The sequence below is a fragment of the Pseudopodoces humilis genome, chromosome 5, assembly GCF_049639895.1.
Source record: "Pseudopodoces humilis isolate 2021_Gansu_Grassland_sample_001 chromosome 5, ASM4963989v1, whole genome shotgun sequence".
In the NCBI taxonomy this organism is placed as follows: domain Eukaryota; kingdom Metazoa; phylum Chordata; class Aves; order Passeriformes; family Paridae; genus Pseudopodoces; species Pseudopodoces humilis.
The window spans coordinates 24,885,261-24,900,495 of NC_142204.1; the positions used below are offsets into that span (position 1 = coordinate 24,885,261).

The 15,235-nt window shown below is 47.7% G+C and overlaps 1 protein-coding gene across 2 annotated transcripts in view; it reads left to right on the top strand.

Moving 5' to 3' along the window:
* Positions 1-10,465: 10,465 nt before the first annotated feature.
* The window catches only part of ZC3H7B (zinc finger CCCH-type containing 7B), a 48,022-nt gene continuing 43,252 nt past the window's right edge, over positions 10,466-15,235 (top strand). For both annotated transcript variants that reach the window (XM_014256654.2, XM_088054817.1), the window contains exon 1: positions 10,466-10,901. The gene's annotated coding sequence lies outside the window, so the exon portion shown is untranslated. The remainder of the gene's footprint in view (positions 10,902-15,235) is intronic.

The window sequence follows — 15,235 nt, forward strand, 5'->3', positions numbered from 1 at the left end:
CGCACGGCCCCCTCCGCCGGCCGCTAACGGCGGCGGCGGCTGCCGCCTTTCCCCCTCACCTCCTCCGGGGTTCCGCCGCCGGTGGCTGCCGGGGAAGGCGCGGGAGGCTCACGCCGCCGCCGCGCCGGGGCTGCTGGGTGAGGGGCGGGCGGGGGAGGCGGAGGATTTGAACGCCGGCAGTTCTGCTCCCCGCTCCGGGATTGGCTGCTGCCTCGTGACGTCACTGGACGCGCTCCACCGCCGCGCCGCAGCCCGGCCGGTGTCGCCGCGCCGCGCGTGGGCGGGGTTGCGGGGGAGCGCGCGGCGGCGGCCGCGGGGCACGCCGGGAGCTGTAGTCCTCCCCCTGCCCTCGGCTCCGGGTGCGGCCGGCGGCCCGGACGGGCTGCGCGGGGTTGTGGCCAGGCCGCGCTCACAACCCGTGTTCGTGGAAGTGTCGCTGGGGAGGTCCCGCAAGCCCGCAGGTGGGACACGAGCACCTTCGGATGTGAAGCCTCGCCTAGATAATGTCCCTGTCTGTACTTGGCATGTTATTGTCAGACCGTCCTGCTAAGGAAGGCATTTCACAGAATCACAGAATCTGCTAGCTTGGGAAAGACCTGAGATCATCGAGTCCAACCTGTGACTAAACAAGACCTTGTCAACTAGACCATGGCACTAAGTGCCACATCCAGTCTTTCCTTAAACACCTCAAGGGAAGGTGACAACACCACTTCCCTGGGCAGCCCGTCCCAATGCCCAGTCACCCTTTCCGTGATGAAATTCTTCCTGATGGCCAACCTGAACCTCCCCTGGCGCAGCGTAAGACTATGTCCTCTCATCCTGTCACTTTCACCTTGCAGTGCATACCCACTCCTGCTTAAGGATGCAAAAAAGCCTTGGTTAGTGTGACAGCCGCGTGTGCACATTGTGCATGACATTTTCTTCTGAGTATAGAAACAGAAGTACATCGGATGAGGCAGGGTGAGCTGTGCACAGACCTGCCTGCTGCTGCAGTGGGTTGGCACAGCACGCCAGTCCCTTCTCTGCAACCTGCAACCTACAGGCACCAAGGTAGGTGCCATTTCAGGTACCTTTCAGATCGCTACTGAGGTGGCCCATTGGTAGGATTTATTCTGCTATTTAGTCCCAAAACATTGTGAGAGGCATTTTCCAGTCTCTCACAAAATTTCCGTGCTTTTAATAAGCAACAGCAAGTGCTTATATGGACCCAAGAAAAGAATGTCAGTAGTTGATGGTGCTCGATGACCAGCCTCACAAATAGTAAGAGAAGTTTCTTTTGCAGCTGAAGAAAATTAACAACCACTTAGACACTAGACTATGGCTGTATGTGAGAAGCATAAAGCTGCTGGAATACATAGAGCTGATGAGGAACTAAACTAGTGTGAGCTCTAGAAGGAGCTTGATCCTGGAAAATATAAGCAAGACATTTGGGACTGGACATTAGTTCCTCACAATTTTTAGAAATAAATAAATAAATAAATAAATAAATAAATAAATAAATAAATGTTAGTAATAAACAGGATTCTTATTAAATACATCAGATTCCCTTCCCTGTCATTCTCACAAATATTGTTTATGACCAAGGAGCAAGAATAAAGGCATTGACTACAGTTGCAGCTATATTGGAATGTAGACATACCATGCCACTGTAGGATAGATCCATACATTCATTCTTCCTAAAAAATAGCTTTACAAATCAAAGTAACTTCTACAACACTGTATCTGGTTTGTAGCAGGGGTTTGCACTGTTTGACTCTTGCTGACTACCTGCACATGAGACTGAGACTTCAATAACTGCACTTGCAAACTGAAAATCTTCATGTTAACTGCTAATGAGAGATTTTACTTCATGAGAGGAGTGGTACATGCCAAATCATGACCTTGCAGGACACCTCAGTCTTACAGACAAAGGAAATTGGGATGGAGGAAAGCACAACATGACTTTCAATTGAGAAATGCAGTCATGAAGGTTAATGTTCTTAAATGAAAAACTAGTGTTTATTTCAGCATAACTATTGATTGTGTGTACAATTCAGTTTTGTTCCTCTTTTTCCTCATCTCCTCTTAACTTTTCTTCTCATCCAGTGGTGATGTCTTTTCCTTTCACAGGTGCTGCAGGGTTGGAGGTGTCCTGGGCTCTGTGACTCATTTGGTGATGGCTCTGTAAGGCTGCCCTCCCACTGTGATCTGGCATATCTGCTCCCTGTTTTTACTTTCTGCCTCCAGACCTGCTCCACCTTTCTTCTGCCCAAAACCACCCCATCAACAGGGTTTGCCACTTCATGTGCATTTTGCCCAGCAGCTTCTGCACCAGACACCAGAAACCTTAGTTTAGGTTCTACTCATTGTCACAGTTTTACCACCTTAAATTAAGAAACAACAAATCTTCTGAAGGGTTAATAAAAACAAACATTTTCTTATCCATGGATAGTAGCAATCTTTGGATCAAAACCAATACGTAATGTCTTAGTTTAGGGCAAATTAGGAAGGAAAACTCCAAATGGGGATTTCCCCAGGGAAATGCCCCTCCCCACTAACTGGTCTGGGAAAAAGAAAAAATTCCTTAGAGAGAAGTGGAAAAAGCTGTTTATTTAACAGAAATTGAGTAATATTAAATAATAAAACCTCTTGCTGTTCGATGAGATGGCAAATCTGGGAGGGAAAAAAAAAAAAAGTCCTTTTCATGTGGTGTAGCTCGGCTCGCTCAGGTTCTTATCAGTCCCTCCGGCGCTGGAAAGTGCCGAGGCCCAGGCCCCGATGGGCCACAGGCGTGAGCTCCCGGGGTTTGGCTGGGTGTTCAGTCCAGAGCAGGCTTGCACAGATCCAAGAAAATTGGGAAAAAAACAAACAAAGGTCCAGGGAACTCCTCTGCCTCAGCTAGCTAGAACTAACTAGAAGCCAGAGAGAAGCTCTGTCCCGCTGTCTGTCCGTGCTGCAGACACCACAGTCCAGGAGCGGGATGTGTGGGAGTGATGTTTTTCCTTAACACAAACTGCGCGCTTCTTCTTCCCCCTCTCTTGCTCTCAAAGCCAGTCTTAAAGGTGCAGAACTTAATATATAACATAAACCAGACGATTGGGGATACCAGTATCATAAAGTCACCCCAGGACATTCCACCCCTTATCCCCATATCGTCAACTTATTATCAAAATTAATATATATATATTTTAACCCTACAACACATACATTATATACAGACAAGGGCATTTATTCATGATCTTCACCCAACCATCAGATCTCCCTGAGGTACACATTGTGTTGTTCCATCTTTCCGCATTATCCACCATGTGCAACCCGGTCCTTGAGCAAAAACAACTCCACGAATGGGTTTGTCTGTACTTGAAGTAGAATTGATCCAAACTGTCTTTCCTAACAAACCTCTGAGATGTACTGCTGGGACCTTGTCTCCGTCTACTTTATGCAGGGGCTCGGATTGGGCTGGGCCTGCTCGATTGGTGGAACCTCGGGTATTAACTATCCAGGTGGCCTTTGCTAGATGCTGCTCCCAATTTTTGAAAGATCCCCCACCCAACGCTTTCAAGGTAGTCTTTAACAGTCCATTGTACCTCTCCACTTTTCCCGCAGCAGGTGCATGGTAGGGGATATGGTACACCCACTCAATGCCATGTTCCCTAGCCCAGCTGTTTATAAGGTTATTCTTGAAATGAGTCCCATTGTCTGACTCAATCCTCTCAGGGGTGCCATGCCTCCAAAGGACCTGCTTTTCAAGTCCCAGGATGGTGTTCCGGGCAGTGGCATGAGGCACAGGGTAGGTTTCCAACCATCCAGTGGTGGCTTCTACCATTGTGAGCATGTAGTGCTTGCCTTGGCGGGTTTGGGGCAGTGTGATGTAGTCAATCTGCCAGGCTTCCCCATATCTATATTTGGACCACCGCCCACCGTACCATAGCGGCTTCAACCTCTTGGCCTGCTTGATCGTGGCACACGTCTCACAGTCATGGATAACCTGGGAAATACTGTCCATGGTTAGATCCACCCCTCGGTCTCGTGCCCACTTATAGGTGGCATCTTTACCCTGATGGCCTGAGGCATTATGGGCCCATCGAGCTAGGAACAACTCTCCCTTGTGTTGCCAATCTAAGTGTATCTTTGACACCTCTATCTTTGCAGCCTCATCCACCTGCTCATTGTTTCGGTGCTCTTCATTAGCCCTACTCTTGGGGACATGGGCATCTACATGACGGACCCTCACAGACAGTTTCTCTACCCTGGTGGCGATGTCCTTCCACTCATCAGCAGCCCAGATTGGCTTTCCTCTGCGTTGCCAGTCGGCCCTTTTCCGCCTTTCCAGCCATCCCCACAGAGCATTGGCTACCATCCATGAATCAGTGTAGAGGTAGAGTTTTGGCCACTTCTCTCTTTCAGCAATGTCCAGGGCCAGTTGAACAGCTTTGAGTTCAGCAAGTTGGCTTGATCCACCTTCTCCTTCAATCGCCTCTGCGACCTGTCGTGTGGGGCTCCATACGGCTGCTTTCCACTTCCGGTTCATCCCTACGACGCGACAGGAACCATCAGTGAACAGAGCATAGCGTGTTTCTTCTGCTGGCAGTTGGTTGTACGGTGGAGCTTCTTCAGCTCGTGTCACTTGTTCCTGCTCCTCTTCATCAATGAGACCAAAGTTTTCACCTTCCGGCCAGTTTGTAATTATCTCCAAAATCCCAGGGCGATTTGGGTTTCCTATACGGGCGCGCTGCATGATGAGGGCGATCCACTTGCTCCATGTAGCATCGGTGGCGTGGTGGGTAGAGGGAACCTTTGCTTTGAACATCCACCCCAGCACTGGCAGTCGGGGTGCCAGGAGGAGTTGTGCTTCTGTGCCAATCACTTCTGAGGCGGCTTGAACTCCTTCATAGGCAGCTAAGATTTCCTTCTCTGTGGGAGTGTAGTTGGCTTCGGACCCTCTGTAGCTTCGGCTCCAGAATCCCAGTGGTCGGCCTCGAGTCTCCCCAGGCACTTTCTGCCAAAGGCTCCAGGACAGACCGTGGCTCCCGGCTGCAGAGTAGAGCACGTTCTTCACGTCTGGTCCTGTTCTGACTGGGCCAAGGGCTACTGCATGGGCGATCTCCTGTTTGATCTGAGCAAAGGCTTGTTGTTGTTCAGGGCCCCACTGGAAAGTGTTCTTTTTGCGGGTGACCAGGTAAAGAGGGCTCACAATCTGGCTGTACTCAGGAATGTGCATCCTCCAAAAACCTATGGCACCTAGGAAAGCTTGCGTTTCCTTCTTGTTGGCTGGTGGAGACATTGCTGTGATCTTGTTGATGACATCAGTAGGAATCTGACGCCGTCCATCTTGCCACTTTACCCCCAGGAACTGAATTTCACGAGCTGGTCCCTTAACTTTGCTCTTCTTGATGGCAAAACCGGCTTTCAGGAGAACCTGGATGATTTTCTCTCCCTTCTCAAAGACCTCTTCAGCCGTCTTTCCCCAAACAATGATGTCATCAATGTACTGCAGATGTTCTGGAGCCTCACCCTTTTCCAGGGCAGCCTGGATCAGTCCATGGCAGATGGTGGGGCTGTGCTTCCACCCCTGGGGCAGTCGGTTCCAGGTGTACTGCACTCCCCTCCACATGAAGGCAAACTGAGGCCTGCATTCTGCTGCCAGAGGAATGGAGAAAAATGCATTGGCAATGTCAATAGTGGTGTACCACTTCGCTGCCTTGGACTCCAGCTCGTACTGGAGCTCCAGCATGTCCGGCACGGCAGCGCTCAGAGGTGGAGTCACTTCATTCAATGCACGATAGTCCACAGTCAGTCTCCATTCTCCTTCAGATTTACGCACAGGCCAGATGGGGCTGTTGAAGGGTGAGTGGGTTTTGCTGACCACCCCTTGGCTCTCCAGCTCTCGGATCATCTTGTGGACGGGAATCACAGCATCTCGAGTTGTTCTATATTGTCGGCGGTGCACCGTTGAGGTGGCAATTGGTACTCGCTGTTCTTCCACTTTTAGGAGTCCTACTGCAGATGGGTTCTCTGACAGTCCAGGCAAAGTGTTCAATTGCTTGATGCCCTCTGTCTCTACAGCTGCTATCCCAAATGCCCACCTAAGCCCCTTTGGGTCTTTAAAATACCCACTTCGGAGGTAGTCTATGCCCAAAATGCATGGGGCCTCTGGGCCAGTCACAATGGGGTGTTTCTTCCACTCATTCCCAGTCAGGCTCACATCAGCTTCCACTAAAGTAAAGTCCTGTGATCCCCCTGTCACACCAGCAATAGAAACAGATTCTGCCCCTACATATCTTGATGGGATTAGGGTGCACTGTGCACCAGTGTCAACCAAGGCCTCATATTTTCGTGGTTCTGATGTGCCAGGCCAACGAATCCACACAGTCCAAAAGACACGGTTTTCCCTAGCCTCTACCTGGCTAGAGGCAGGGCCCCTCTAAGCCTGGTTATCCTTCTTTTCTTGGGTATATGTCTTGGAGGTTCCTTCAAGGGAGTCAGACATATCATCATACTTGTCAGTTTGACTACAGGCTACTGGAGCGGCTTTCTTTTTGGTAGAGTATCCCCCCTGAGTCTTGCTGTCTTCCAATTCATGCACCCGTTTTGCCAGAGCAGCAGTAGATTTTCCATCCCATCTTTTCATGTTTTCTCCACAGTCACGTAGGAAAAACCACAGCTCAGCTCGTAGCTTTTTCTCTCTATCTGGGGAACTTCTGCGTTGAGTACCAGGGCTCCTGGTCTGTACTGCCGAGACTGGAAGAAGGTCCTCCCTGAGTTTCTTGAGATTCTCCTCTATTTTGTTTTGGAAGTTTTGCATATCTGTTCTCACAGTTGCAATTGTTGCCTGCATGGGGCCATGCACGGTATCTGCATATGCTCGAAGCTTCTTCGCCATATCCAGCACAGTCTCCTCCCGGTCATCCCGCTTCATTGTTGCTAAAGCAGAAGCGTATTCTTGTGGCCCAAGTCGAACAAGTTTTTGCCACATCACAGATGTACATGGCACCAAGTCTGGATTTCTAGTACCTAAGTCACCCACAAAGACAATCTCTACTATTGCCATTTCTCTCAAACGCTGAATGCCTTGTTCTATGGTTTTCCAACGAGTTTGCTGTATATAGAGATCGTCTGCACACAGATATCTTTGTGCCACGCTTCTTAGGACCCGTTCCCAGAGACTATAAGGGTCAGCCCCCCTCATCATTTCCTGGTCAATAACCGGATCGTGTGACAGGGACCCCAGATGCCTCGCTTCAGTGCCATCCAGAACTGTAGCTTCACCTGCAGCATCCCACAGACGGACTAACCAACTAATTATAGATTCATCAGCTCGTCGAGTGTAATCTTTTCTCAGGCCACGAAGGTCCTTCAGGGAGAAAGGTTCACCAGTGCCTTCTGATTTTTGATCAGTTGCTGGTCTTGAGGGTCCTTCCCCCGCATCACCATTATCATCATCTACTGGCCGATCGGTTTTGGTTTTGAATTTCATGCCTCTCGTGGCAGGAGCAACAGACACTGGCTTAGGCTCACTGTCTGGTTTGGCTGCTGGCTTGGCTGCAGCCTGAGTGACTGGGGTAGCTGCTGATTTATCTGCCTGCCCTACAGTATCTAGCAGCGTGCGATAAGCATACGCTAGGGCCCAGCTTATTGCAATGATATTTTTCTTCTTAGAATCATCACAGCAATTCTCTTCCAGATATTTCCCTACTTCATCTGGGTTCTGAATTTGTTCACGTGAAAATTCCCAGGCTGGGGGATCAGAAAATTCCTTCAGAGTTCGGCCAATTCTCTCCCATTCTCTACACCAATCAGGATTTCCCACACCTGAGTCTACTTCTGGGGCAGGGGTCTCGTTGGCTCCTCTGGATATCTCAGCCCTCACTCTAGAGAAGTTGCAGACCATATAGAGGAAGCTCAACAGCTGAACTACCAGGAAAGTGACCAGGAATGTGGTATCCTTAACACTCAGGGGAAACTGGATATTCTCAAAGAGTGACATAACAGATTCAAAGGAGAAGAAGGAAAGAAAAGGCTGAAAAGCCTCATCCCCTGGTCTTCCTCTAACAAACTGTGTGCAATTACCAATAAACTCCCAAAATGTGCTACTGGGACTGGGAGGCAGGGTCGGGCGAAGAAACCATAAACCAAAACATACCTGACAGAAACTTCAGTAGTTCTATAAACTTCCTATAAATCATTATCACCGAGCCCAGCACAATAACCATTCTAATCCGAGCCCCTCTACTGTGAAAGAGGGCAAAGACAGGTATTAAAACCTCAAAAACTTTTAGGGACCAGGTCCACATGAAGGCCTCCACCCCAAGAGACATTATGTATCTAAACAACATGGCTACTGACTGCTTTATCCCAATACAGAATAAATACAACCAACACTCAGTACAGGTTTTTCCACTTTCTCTTGCCCCTGTTCAGGCGCCAAAAAAAACTGTATTTGTCTTAGTTTAGGGCAAATTAGGAAGGAAAACTCCAAATGGGGATTTCCCCAGGGAAATGCCCCTCCCCACTAACTGGTCCGGGAAAAAGAAAAAATTCCTTAGAGAGAAGTGGAAAAAGCTGTTTATTTAACAGAAATTGAGTAATATTAAATAATAAAACCTCTTGCTGTTCGATGAGATGGCAAATCTGGGAGGGAAAAAAAAAAAAAGTCCTTTTCATGTGGTGTAGCTCGGCTCGCTCAGGTTCTTATCAGTCCCTCCGGCGCTGGAAAGTGCCGAGGCCCAGGCCCCGATGGGCCACAGGCGTGAGCTCTTGGGGTTTGGCTGGGTGTTCAGTCCAGAGCAGGCTTGCACAGATCCAAGAAAATTGGGAAAAAAACAAACAAAGGTCCAGGGAACTCCTCTGCCTCAGCTAGCTAGAACTAACTAGAAGCCAGAGAGAAGCTCTGTCCCGCTGTCTGTCCGTGCTGCAGACACCACAGTCCAGGAGCGGGATGTGTGGGAGTGATGTTTTTCCTTAACACAAACTGCGCGCTTCTTCTTCCCCCTCTCTTGCTCTCAAAGCCAGTCTTAAAGGTGCAGAACTTAATATATAACATAAACCAGACGATTGGGGATACCAGTATCATAAAGTCACCCCAGGACAGTAAAAATGTGCATTGTAATTTTAGAGCATTAGACAATGTTCTCCAGTGTCATAAGCTACACTATACAAGTCACAGCCTATATTTCATAAATTATCAGTTAATTGTGTTTACAATGCTGTCAGAAGCAAATCCTACACACTATAATAAAGTCTTTCCTTTTCTGATCAATGCGTTTTAAATATCAGGCAAGTTTAGTACACTTCAGATATTACCTTCTATCTGCCTTTGAATCTTGGCAGAGTACAGAGCTGCAAAGCACAACGTGACATTCTTGTGGGTCACTGTAAACGGAGAAGTGAGACACTCAGGAGTAAACATGTCACTGATTACATTGGGAAAAAGCTGGTAATTTAAGCCAGTGTCAGTCTGGCAATTATTAATCTAATGGTAGACAGAATCCTTTAGGGAGAGGGAAATTCTTCTACCAGCACAAAACTCATTCCAGAGGGTTATTTGAAGTTGGTGATAGTGCAGCTGGGTGGGGATGGGTGACCCCCACCTAAGATGGTCTGTGTCTCTGGATCTTCACAGCCACTGCCCATGGTAGAACATGTCCCACTCAGCCCCGGTTTTCCCACCAGCAGCTCTCTTCCTGGGGCTCTGCCAGTATGGACTGCTACGGAGATGCAATCCACTTACTGGAAATATTGAGGGATTTGGGATGAAAACGAGCCAAAAATCTGATTCCAAAGTGTCTAAATTCACATGTGTATACATAAATATAAAAATATATATGCATCTACATACATATAATATACATGTAGATTGTATAATACCAAATCATATAAAATTTAATATTAATATGGTTTTTATATATATACACACATGCTGCATATATGCATCTACATATATATATAACATATAGATGGGCATGTGTGTATATATATATGTAGATTGTATAATACCCAGTTGTATAAAATATAATATTAACTGAGATATAGATATATATTTGTTTGTTTTGTTTTTATTTTTGTGTTTAGTTTGGGGGGGGTTGTTTGGGGTTTTGGGGGGTTTGTTTGGTTATTTTTGGTGTGTTTTAATTTTTTTTTCTTTTTCTTTTTTTTTTTTTTACTGCATATTCCTTTCCACCCAAAGATTTACGCTTTCAGACGATCTTATTTACAGGGAACCCCCTCAGCAGTGCAGGGTGGAGTGAGTAAGGTCTGGCTGGAGCAGATAATTGCTCTGCCAGCAGCGATGGCTCTGGCCCCCGTCCAGCGAACAGAAATGGGTGGGCACGAGGGTCACTGCTTCACGTATGTGATAATCCCAAGGGGGGTCTCACAATTCAGCTCCTCGCCGCGTTCGTTGCATGCAAACCCTCTGCAGAGGCAGCTTTGCTTTCTCTTGGGGTTTATTTTTTTATATCAGCAAAGACAACCAGGAAGAAAAAAATGTTGCATTAAAATTAGAACGGAGAGTCGACTGCTGGAGCGCTTTATTTTTTAGATTTTTTTTTTTTTTTTAAAGCCTAATTCACCTTAAAGAATCTCAAAACCAGCCACAAGGGAAAGATTTGTGAGTTTTTGTAATGGAAAGCGGTAGCCTCTAGGGCCCAGAGGATATGCAGGGAGGCATTTTCTCCTGCTGGTGCAGCTGGGAGCGAGCGAGAGAGAGCGAGACCTGGAAATGAAAGTAAAGAGATCAGGAGGCACATGGAGGGAGCTGCAGGGGCAGCCGATCCAGAAGCAGAATGCTGCCTTCTATAATTAAATAGCACTTACTATTATTATTACTTCTAGTAATAATACATTAATAATATCTGTAGTAATACAATACCATTTATCAAGGAAAGTTTATACATAGTGTGGGGGGGAAAACCCGAGGAGAGGTGAGTTCTTTTATTATTATTTTGGGGGGATTATTTTTTGTCTTAAATCAATTCTGTGTGTGTTTGTGTATGTAGAAAGGGGTGGACTTGAGAAACAAGAAATTCTGGATGTTGCTTCATTAGAAAGTAAAGGTTTCAGATAGTAACTGCATAGATGAAAGGTTGTGTAATTGGAAATTTGATTTTGAAGCTAAACCCTCTTCCGCCAAAAATGTGGGGTTTGCAAAAAAAAAAAAAAAGAAATATTGTCAAAGATCCTAATCCCACCCCCTGGAAAAATGTGGTAGTAGTCTAAAATTGCGTAGCTAGGGGAAAAAACCCTGAGTTTACATGGAAAACTTAGTATTAATCGCGTTTGTGCCTGTGTTTTGTAGGTTCGGGATGTGTGTGCTGGTTTGTATTTAGACTGCAGTTTCCCCCTCTTGTTTGGTACAAACCCCATTAAACGGCAGAAAAGCCCTTTGGAATTTCTTTTTACATGGATCTTCCGTAGGGTCTTCTAAAGTTTCTCAAATAAGACTGTGTTTTGGTTTTGTTTGGGTTTCGTTTGTTTGTTTTTGTTTTAATTCTTTAATATTTTAGACAGTTTCCGGGTGGCAGGGGACATTATGTGTTGGGGTTTTTTTTTTAATTTTTTTTTTCCTCTTAAAGCCGTCTCCCAGACTCTTGGAGATGCGTGATTTTTATTTCAGTGATGGGGGGTGGGGAAGGAGGAAGAGCATGTTTTGGTTTGTTTTCCTTTTCCCGGGGAAGCCTGGATGTCTCCTGCCGTGGGAGACCCTTCCCAGCAGGGCCGCGGTGTTGGGAGTGCCGGGGTGCCGGCGTTCGGCAGAGCCGCAGGGGTGCGGGAGGCGCCGCCGGCCGCTCTCCGCTCCAGCCGCCGAGGTGGCGCCTCTCCCGGCAGTGGCGTCTACGCAAGGCCGGGGATCGGCGGCCTAGTGCTAGCAGTGGGGGGAGGAGGCGAGCGAGGGTTCCCGCGCTATCCGCGTGGAAACCGGACCTGGGATTTAGTTTTTCAAATGAACCACGGGAGTGCGAGCTGGGTGGGCAGGAAACCAAGAGCAAGTTGCGTAGGGATAGGCAGCATCACCCCACAGCTCTGTCCTTGCTCCCTGGCTGCGCTGCAGTGGGGGCAGGAGGAAGGGTGGCCTGTGATATATGAAGGTGTTATGTGTGGAACACAAGGCTGGAGGGAATGGAAAATGAGGTAATGGGGGCTGTTGTGGTCAATTGAGGCTTTTAGCCCCCACCACCATCCCCCTCTCAGGGAAACTTAGAGTCACTGCGTTTATTTTCACTTGGGGGTGAGCTGGTTGTTGCTAACTTGCTATGCATTCAGTGGGTGCAGTGAATATTGCTGGGTGCAGCTGGTGGCACCCCAGTGACCCCAGTGATGCTGCAGAGCAGGAGTGGCACTAATGGGGTGCTGGAATGTGAGACGATGGCCATGAAAGTACCTTGGGGCAGCCGCTGCGTGGAGGGACAGAGGAGTCAGCCCTGGTGGGCACAACAGAGTGGTGGGGAATTCAAGAACGGTTGACTGTGAGAAGCAGCGAAACCCAGGGAGTGGGGCATGGCAGAGAGCAGCTGCAGGAGTGAGCAAGAGCCCAAGTTTGTAGTGGCTCTGCAGTTTGTCCTTCACTGATGTGTGCCCAGATAGCTGTTCCACTGTACCACTAAGGTGGCCAAACTGCAGGGAGTGAAAGACTCCCATGTTTCAGACCAGTGTTTCCTGAAGCCTTTTTCCGGGGGAACTCCAGTCTCAGCTCTACAACATGACACTTGCATCTGAGCGTACTTATTTCTAGCTGAAATGTTACAGTCAATGCCTGGAAGTCAGTCAAATGTCAACTCATTGCCATCTCAGAAACACGGTATGAAAAACTTTGCCCAAATTCAGCTCTAGCAGGGTTATGAATAACAGCCATGTCCTTGGTAAGATAAATCAAAGTCTTTCTGTTCATCTTGTGTTTCTACCATCTACCCATCTAGAGGATATCTACCCAGTTTGAAGTTCAGTCACCCAGTTCACTGGCTCTTATTTCCTTTTGAAGGCAGTTCACTGGCTCATGCTTCCTTCTGATGCCTGTCTTGAAGCATTTTATTCCTGTCTGGGAAATGGTTTGTAATTTATTGACAAAGTTTGAATAAAGTTTTCTCTTGATGCTGAACCAGAGAGGATAAATGTCCCTGGACTGAAAGGATAAGAGCTTTGTAGTGGAGATATAAATACTCAGTATTTGAATGTTGCTGGTGATTTGAGTGGACATGTCTGGACAGAGAGGTTTGGTGGGGGGGAGAAAAGAAACACTTAGACACAGTGCTTCATAAAATGTTTTCTACTGTGTTTCTAAAAATATTTGAAAGACCAAGAAAACAAAAGCTAAACAAGCTTTCCACTTAAAATTAATTATGCAGTAGCTGTGGTATAGTGTGTGGCAGAACTGAAGTGTTGCTCATGTGGGTGGCTCACAGTGTGTTGGGTTTGCTGGTGTAACAAGTGCATGGCTTGGTCTGAATGTTAAATGAAACACTGTGAAGAGGCTGGAACCATGAGGGGAGACAGAAGTGGCTGAATTTACCGGTGAGGTGGTGGGGGAGGAGGTGTGAGGAGCAAAAGGGGGAGTGTGATTGGCAGCCTCCTGCAGTGGTTGGGACAGGCAGGACAGATGAGGGGTCTGCCACGCATGAAGGAGATTGGTGGTGTGGAGTCACATAGAAGGAGAAAGGAAGGTAGTTGCTCCTGAGAGATGTGCAAGAAGTTGTTGAGCAGCAGCATATGGTGTGTGCTTTGAAGGTGTTGCCCATGAGAGGATGTCTTATGTGCAAAGTCATGACGTGAGCCTGGAGGTGTGACAGACCTTTAGCAGAAAACGCTGGTCACTCACTTGCAAGGAGGGAGGAATGTGGGACAGTACCAGGGAGCAACAGTCTAGAGGGGAGATCACGCTGGTGGTTTATATCTAGAGAAGGCAATGGAGGGTTTTGAGTTGAAGAACATTCACTCTGGAAGATGAGGGTAGAACTGCAGAGCGTTAAGAGCATGCAAGGCACAGAAGGTTGCCTTTTACGAGGGTTTTGTAGCAAGGATCAAACTGTAGCTGTGTGTTGTGGGGCTTAAAAGAACTGCAATAGGCTGGTCAGCCATCCACATGAAGCAAGGGTGGGAATATTCATGCTGGATACAGTGGCAATAGTGATGAGGAGAGAAAAAAACAGAAGGGGAGCTTTGGGGTGCAAGAAGGATTGGGTAACTCTAGAAAGGAGACATTCTGTAGCCATTCCCAGTAGTCCTTGGCTGCACTCCAGGTTTGGGTCAGTTACGTTTGAATGCCCTTTTCTCTGGGCAAGCAACAGTAATCAGCTCTCTCTGTAACACAGACTCACATCCTGCTGTGTAGATGTTTTAGCAGCGGGATCAGGGTAGCTGTGAGAATAGGTACTGATCTCTCCTTCACTCCTTGTGGAGTGTTTTGAAGGTTGAGCTCAGAAACAGAAGTAGGCCATGTGTATTGGAAGGTTTTCAAGGTGGTGATCTGTTTTGTGGATATACACAATTGTAAAGGTGCGCCACAGCATTTTTGGAATGCAGCCATTGACTTGGTGATGACCAGCCAGTGTTCAACTGCCGTCCCCACAGTCGCCAATAATCTCTCTTTTCATCAGATCCTGTGAGAAGCGGGCTGCTGCTTCACTTCCCTGACTTTGGTTCCTTCCAGCATGGCTCAGGGAGCAGCAAGAGCAGGGCTGCACCTCCAGGCAGGATAATCAAGTAGCTGAAGGTGATTGCAGTCACCAGCAATGCCCTCACTCATAGGGTACGGTCCCACCACACCTGAACAGTGTAGGATGAACTAGATACCAATAGCAGTGGTCCATCAACAGTCCCAAAGAAGATGAGGTGCTGAATCTGGTCCAGGTCCAACCAGAAAGTCCAGCAGTAGGAGATGGTGCCAGAGACAGGACTGGAGACAAGCTGCCTGCAGTGGAAGTCTAAGGTTTGTCCCAGAGATAGAACTGAGGACAAATTCACCTAAGGCATTGCTCAGACAAGGCAGGACCTGGACCTCTGCTGAAATGGAGCTCCTAGACCTTGGACAGAGGGACATAGGTGGGGTCCAAGGTGAAGCTGTTTGGAGTACTTCAAGCCTTTTAGTGTATTGAGGGACCAGACAGCTAGAAATTTTTCCTTCCTCTCTGTGCTCTCCCCATGAGCCTTTGGGAGGGTCTACTTGACTCTTTTGCCTCCTCTTCTCTCCCACAGTTTGTCTCTTGTCATTTCCTGTGGAGACTCTTTCCTCACTCTTGTCTCTGATAGCCCTCACAGTTTCCTA